The 7,364-nt window shown below is 41.3% G+C and overlaps 1 protein-coding gene across 1 annotated transcript in view; it reads right to left on the reverse strand.

Annotated features, from left to right (window-relative positions):
* KCNMB1 (potassium calcium-activated channel subfamily M regulatory beta subunit 1) overlaps positions 1-7,364 on the reverse strand; it is a 19,848-nt gene that overhangs the window by 6,934 nt on the left and 5,550 nt on the right. Inside the window, exon 2 of the mRNA XM_019506527.1 lies at positions 2,542-2,635. The gene's annotated coding sequence lies outside the window, so the exon portion shown is untranslated. The remainder of the gene's footprint in view (positions 1-2,541; positions 2,636-7,364) is intronic.

The following is a 7,364-nucleotide window of genomic DNA, read 5'->3' on the forward strand; positions in this document are numbered from 1 at the left end:
GTTAGGGCGGCTAGGAGCTGGAACCAACTTCCAAGGGAAGTGGTGCTGGCCCCTACCCTGGGGGTCTTTAAGAAGAGGCTGGATGCCTACCTGGCTGGACTCATTTGAGTCCCGTTTCTCTTTTTGGGGTTTTTTGTTGTTCTCCCACCCTGGCGGGGGGTCGGGCTAGAAGATCTAGGTCCCTTCCGACCCTTAATCTATGAATCTATGAATCTAAGGGCTGATGTATATAACAATTAATATATTACTATGTATAGTATATTATCAAAATATGAATAAAATGTTCCATAATAGAACACTTTTACACTAAACCAGATTTTTCTTTGCACATTTTCCTCACTAGATATAGAGTGACTAGAACAGAAATGCAATTTGCTTATTACAGTGGGGTTGAACCTTTTGGGGACACACATTCTTGCTTTGACACAAAGTTTTGCTGTATCCATATTCATTCCTTTTCTCTATTTAGCTGTTTCTTAAAATAACTCACTGATGTATAATAACCAGTTGTGGGAATGAGAGAACTACAGAGAGAATCGTCTTGTGCCCTCCTGATGTATAAACTTCCTATGTCATCTAAACCCAATGTGGTCATGGTACGAAAACAGTGGTTAAAACCCTGTTAATCTCATGACCTTTCCTCCTCTTACAGCTACTACTAGCAGTAGTGCAATAGTGGGAAATATCAAGCGAAATAATGAGAACAGAAGGAGGACTGAACTTAGGGTTTTGGGATGTTCTGTATGCCCTATTGTTAGGTAAGAGTCTAAATAATATCTTTGCTGAAATTGATGTTGATTTCTCTAGAGGTGTAATAAATAAGGTGTAATAAATAATGAAAATAAATGAGTTCTGAAAATGACTACTTTTAAAAAACACTGTATCTGTCAAATCAGTATGATTGATCTGTAATGTTATGATGCAAATAAGAAAGAACGCTATTTTTGTGATTCAGCCCATTCACAGTGGGTATGTCTACACGTGAAATGAATTTGACACAATAAGTTTGCACCAGAGTTGATTGCTCCTGGGCTCAGTGTTTACATGTGCGCTCAGGACCGCAGCACATTGAGCCAGGGCAGCGAAGCCCCAACTAGCAGGGGATCTTGGGGTGTCAGCCTGCCAGCTTGGAGCTGCTCCTGCCCAGCTCAGTGTGCTGTGAAGGGGCTGGCAGGGGCATGAGGGGGCTGCAATGTGCGGCTAGCTGGCAGGGAGCCCCCGCACTGTAATGTCCTCGTGCCCTAGCCAGTCCCAGTAAGCATCTACATATACATTGTGATGGAGTAAATAACTCCAGCATAGAATAGTACTTGTTTTGTGCAGTACTATCCTATGGTGGAGTTAATTAGTTTATTCTGATTTAATACCACTGCTTGTGTAGATGGTGGTGTTTTACTGCAGAGCTAATTAGGCAACTCCACAATAAGCGTCTTGTGTAGATACACTCAGTATCTACAGTTCAGTGGTTCATGTGAAATCGGTGGGCTTGCAGGGTTCCCCTTAGGTGAAGAAATTTGGCAGATGAAGAAGTGGCAGCAGCATTAATTGTCATGGTTCTGGGAGCTGTAGCAGTTAATACTGCCATTGTTACCCTACTGCCAACTTTCCAGACCCATAAGGAGTCCCCCTGCTGTAGTTGGTCTTGGCCATTCTAAATTGTTAATGTAAAATCGTATACACTATTTGCAGACATACTCCTGGCAGATTGAAAGTCTCCAAATGGTTTCATGGTGGGTAGGAAAGAGGGGAAATATGCTGAATTGTGCCTAATTAGAACACGGATGAATCCTTGCAATTGAGCAGTTCCACTCTGATGTCAGCAGATGTAAGGGTCTGTTCACATGGCATCAACTGTAACATCAGAGTGTGCTGTTCTTTTCCTGGCTGACCACAAAGGGCAACAACTGTTGATTGTATACAACCATACAGAGTGGACCTCAAAAGGTGCTTGAGCCTATATACAGACATTCAGAAAAATGAAGGTGGAATTGAGCTAAGTTATGCAGTTTTCTTTAAGTGGTGTAGTTTAGATTGATAGAAAACTTAACACATAGTTGCCCTTTGGTGGAGGGGTAAATCTTAGACTGGGTTCTGCCATTTACCAGTCTGCATCTGCCGAACTTCTGTTCTGTTATAGGTATAGACCAGTTTCTGATTGCTTATACCAGTAAAAGTGCAATGTCTGCTGTACCTGGCCTAAAACAGTTACAGGGTCCTCAGTTGAGCAAAGCAGTTACTTCATACTTAATCTGAGCTGTTTAGCCAAGTGGATAGGCAGATCCTTATGTCCCGCTAAGGTAAACATCAAGTTAAAGTCAATAGGTCATAAACATGTACCTAAAGGCGCACATGTGCTTTTCTAACTAGGATCAACCTATTAATCTGAACCTAGAGGTGTGCTAGAAACAGTCTATAAGGAAGAGTACCAGCTCACAACTGTGGAGTACAATGAAATTCAAATACATTTCAAGTACATTGTGTTACATTTCTAAACCAAACATATATTCTTAAAGTTGATGATTGATACAAAATAAGCAATACCTGGTTATTGCCTTGTGATGTAGAGATGGAACTCCATGAAGCCATGTGGAGTCTAGTCCTTGGGAATAGTGTCCAAGACTTGTGTTCTCTTGACCTTTGGGAGCAAATACATAGAATATCTAGAGCTGACCAAGGTCAGTGCTAATTCTGTCCATATGCTTCATTGTAAGGAGGCTGTTAAAGATGAGTGAAAACAAGAATTTCTGGTCTATATATACATAATTCAAATGTTACAATATTTGTTGTCCTGAATTGGGACAAAAAATTGAAAAACATTTTTTTCCATGGAACAAAAATTCCAAACAATTCTACCAGGAATGCCAAAATAAAAGATTCCAACATTCCCAAAACAAAATAGGCTTTTTTTTGTTTGAATCAATTTGATATTTAACCACAGCTGCAGTTATGTGTTTCCTATCATGCAATTTGATCTGAGAGGAGACTACAGTGCAATATGGAAGAACAGTCCGTAAGGTAGAGCGAGGACATAGGACACCCAAGCACTTCTATGAGGCACTGTAACATAATGAGATAAGGCAGTTTGCTTACTTCATCAAAGCAAACTATTTTAATTTGGGTCCAACAAATCTTAACATAGTTTCTGCCTTTAATTTTGTCAGATTTCTTAGGTTTCCACCAGGAAAAAATAACCCAAAAGAACTGCTGTTTTTCATTAAAATATGTTGGTGGGAAATTTTCAACAATCTCTGTGAATTGTATGGAATTTGCCCTTGTGCTCACAGCAAATGATTGTACTTCAGTGCTCCAGGAGAGTGATACAGCACCTAGTGGACCCACCAGCATGACCTCAGAAGAAAATATTTTTCCCAATCATAATGTTTCCATCTGTATATACTAGTGGACTCCCAGTTGGCAAGTAAATATGGTCAAATATTCCATTTATCCTGTGTATCATGACACTGAAACCAAAAACTGTTGGATCATTAACACAATAAAGAATGTTATAAGAACTGTAATCCTCAACTCAATCAGTTTGGATATTTTCTACATCAGTAAATTTGCATGTCTGTTGGATCTTGCATCTCACAGCTCAGCTTGCTTGCTTCTTTAAGCTTTCACTATATCCAAATGAGGTAGGTGACCAATGAGCAAATTGAGATACCGAAAAAGTAAGCGATTTCCCCAAAGTAACCAAGTGAGGTGGTATAAACAGGAAATAGAATGGCTGTTTGCACCTTGCTAACTTTTTGAATGATCCTGCCACTTAAAATTCCTCGTGCATTTCAAACTGCTGCTCTGCCACAAAATAAACCCATATGCTAGAAATGTTAACAGAAAAGATATAAATGCACCATAGTGAGCCAGATCCTCTGGCGCTATAAGTCAGTGTTACTGCACTGACAGTTGAGTTGCTGTGCCAGTTTACAGCAGCTGAAATGAAATTTCAAAATAAATCACAAAATGAATTTTTAATTTTCCACTCCTTGTAAACTGAGTGAATAGATCAAGTTGTGTGGTAAAAACAATAAAGCTGTATTCAGTTTGTATGCAGGGAATCCTTGAGAGGAGCTGGGAATGTAAAATGGGACAGAAAAGTTAAAGATGAAGAAAAGTTGGGACAGATTGCTGAAATTGATCCATTGAGCTTTTCTAACCCCTTCCATTTACAAGTAATCAGTCACATGTTTTACCACTTGTTAACACTGAAATCCCTACATTTGCTAAGTTGGAATGCAGATGAATGCTGTGTGTGTGTGTGTGTGTGTGTGTGTGTGTGTGGAGAAACATGTTTATAATTTGGGCATGAGATAACTATCTCAAGGTTTACAGCTTATAAACTCTGATTCATCCTCTTCTGTTCCTAATTTTATGTTGGTATCTTACATCAGGGGTAGTATTAAAAAAACAAAATAAAAAAAAACCCTTGACTATGTTTCTCCTCTGCCAACATTCGTAAAAAAATATCAAATTAAATATTGTGGAAAATGCAATTGGTTCAGGAGGGCATAATATGTACAGGCAGTTCTCGACTTGCATCGTTCCCACTTGCGGCAATCTGCACTTGTGGTGTGCCGCTATTTACGCCCATGTCATTACTTGCGGTGCTGGATCCTTGCACTTAGGGCATGCCATAAGTGCAAGGATCCAGCACCACATGTGATCCAGCCCACGACCCACTCTGGGACTTGTGGCTGTGGTACCTGGGTGAGCCCTGCACTGGGGGTTGGGCGGTCACTGCCAAGCTCATCTCTGCCTGCCCTGGGATCCGTGCCCGGCCGAGGAGGGGCCCAGGACCGTGTGACTGCGAAGCCACTGGGGCTGGGGTCAAGGCGCGGTGGGACGCAGTGGCGGTGGTGAGTGCCTTCAAATTTCCTGCCCTTTGTGCTGCTCACCAGATGGTGGCATCCTGCTGCAGTGCCCCACCTATCTGGCTGGGGACACGTGGTGCTCCCACAACCTCAGAAAGGGGCAAGAGCACCAGCCTGTCTCAGGGCCTGGGTGGCCCTGGGGTGCGGGAGAGCAGGGTTGGTGCCTTGCCTCCTGGCAGGGCAGCTGTGTGCGGGGCTCCCAGGCAGAGCTCTGAGCTCAACAGAGAAAGGCTTCCTCCCTTCTGCTCAGCAGTGTAAGTCAGGGGGCAGGTGCCTCATGTGGGGAGAGGCCCAGAAATAGCTGTTGCTGCAGCTGGGTGCTCCAGCCAACACTGCCCCATGTACTGCCCTGGCCCCGGCTGCCCTGCTACACCTCCATTGTGCTGGAGCTATGCTGGTTCCTACACTGGCTCCATCCCCACTGACATCCTGCCCTAGCTGGTCTCCTCTGTTTGCTCACCACTCCTGCCAACACAGGGTTATGGGGGGGTTCTGGCAGTTGCTGTCTCTTGGCCTTTCATCTCAGTGTGAGTAATTATTTATACTGTCAGAATCAACATGGTCTATAGTAAAATTGAATAGTTGATTAAATAAAATTAAATAGTTGATTTAAATATGGTGTTAAATATGGTGTTTATGGTCATTTCTATAAAAAGTTGGGCATCAGGCCCTTGGTCAGGAATGTAACCCCCTATTATAACACTGTTTCTATGGGAAAATCAGATTTGACTTGCATCATTTCAATTTACAGTGCATTATGTTCCTGAAAAGGGCGCTGTAAGTGTGAGGATAGCCTGTATTTGATTTTGAAGACACGAACATAGGAAAGTTAGTTCTGCTTTAAGCACAAATCACAATGTATCCTTAGCTCTGAAATTCCTAGGATGCCTTCATAATTATTAGCAAATTATAATCTTCATCTTTTTGTAATATTCCCATCTTTCCCATCTTTCTATTCAGTCTAATTAAATTATACAGTACATTAGCTGTTTAATGTCAGTGTATAATCACTGCAGTGACAGTTGCTGGTGATCATCCTGGGGATGCCATCTGCTAAGGTTTAGAACTGAATACCCAGTTTTGATTAGTAGATGTATTTCATACTCCACGGGAGGTCTTTCTCATCTCTCCACCTTACCTGGCCCCCCTTCCACCCAACCCCAACATCCTTTTTGATGTTGTAACCTTCTATAGCTCACAATGAGACATCCTTCATGGTTACTCCATAGTGCTAGCTTCGATACAGGAATCACAACCGATAAGAGTTCACAGCACTCTCCAGCTCTATTCCCACCCCCTGAGCAGAAAAGAGGAGTCTGAGCCAAGCTTACCATCTTGAGTTTAGCCTGAGAGTAAATATTAACAGTGACATAATCATTAATAGAGAAAGCTTAACTTTCAGTGGTTGAACTTTATGCAAACATTTGGCTCCTGGCTTTTGGATGAGCAGCAACAGCAGCATTTTCCATGTCACAATATACCACAGCATTCTGATGATCATTCGGATCAACTTTGACCATAGCATTCAAAATGGATCCCGATCCATTAGCCTCTGCTGCCTCTGATTTACCAAGCAATCTGTGACCTTGAGCTTATGCCAGAAGGCATTTTGGGGGTTACTGATTATAATCTATATTGTATATAAAATAGCTGTTTATTACATACACTATTAACATTTTATCAGCCATCCTATTTTATTACCCTTGAAAAATACTGTTGTGGTCAGTCTTAAACAAACGGTGCCACTTTCACCAGTTTTGTAGGATAAAGTGTTCTGATAAGTGACCTCAGAGAAGTTATAGTCATCCTATTGATTTGAACATGGGATTAAACCCTGTTCATATGATAGAAAACATGGGGGTTGGGTTTTTTGCATTTTTTTTTGCCAAAGACAATGAGGTGGGAGTGGAGTGAGATGTCTAAGAATAATGGTTTCTTTCTAATCTTTAATAGATTAAAGATGAATTTGCTGCATGTATTGGTTCTGATATCTTTATAGAGTACTTCTTTTCAACTCTTTGTAACACAAAACACAGCTTTTAAGAGTGGATTTTCAAAGAAGGTTAGAGTTAGATGCCCCATTCCCATGCAAGTTTAATGGGAGATGTGCAGTTAACACCCTCCCTCAGGTTCTTTGAAAATTTTAGCCACTCGGCATCTAAAGCTAAGAACACTTGCTAATATTAATATTTACTGCCCTTGACAGAACTACAGAGTCCTTATTCTGTTATTCACAAGCTGTTAACATCACGCATGTCTGAATAATTCAACTGAAATACACATAAATCAGGACAAAAATATTTAAAAAAAAAATTATTATGGATGTTTGTTTGACAGCTCACCAAAACTTGTTAAGCAGCTCTCTGGCCAAAATAATTGCCCACCCCTGCTATACATGCTCTGGTATTGGGGCACAGAACATTAATTAACTCCATTGTGACAGTGCTGTCCTACAGCAGAGTAGTTACATGTGCTGCAACATATATGTAGATT

This window comes from Gavialis gangeticus, unplaced genomic scaffold (genome assembly GCF_001723915.1).
Source record: "Gavialis gangeticus isolate Ggan-Ray unplaced genomic scaffold, GavGan_comp1, whole genome shotgun sequence".
NCBI lineage: Eukaryota > Metazoa > Chordata > Crocodylia > Gavialidae > Gavialis > Gavialis gangeticus.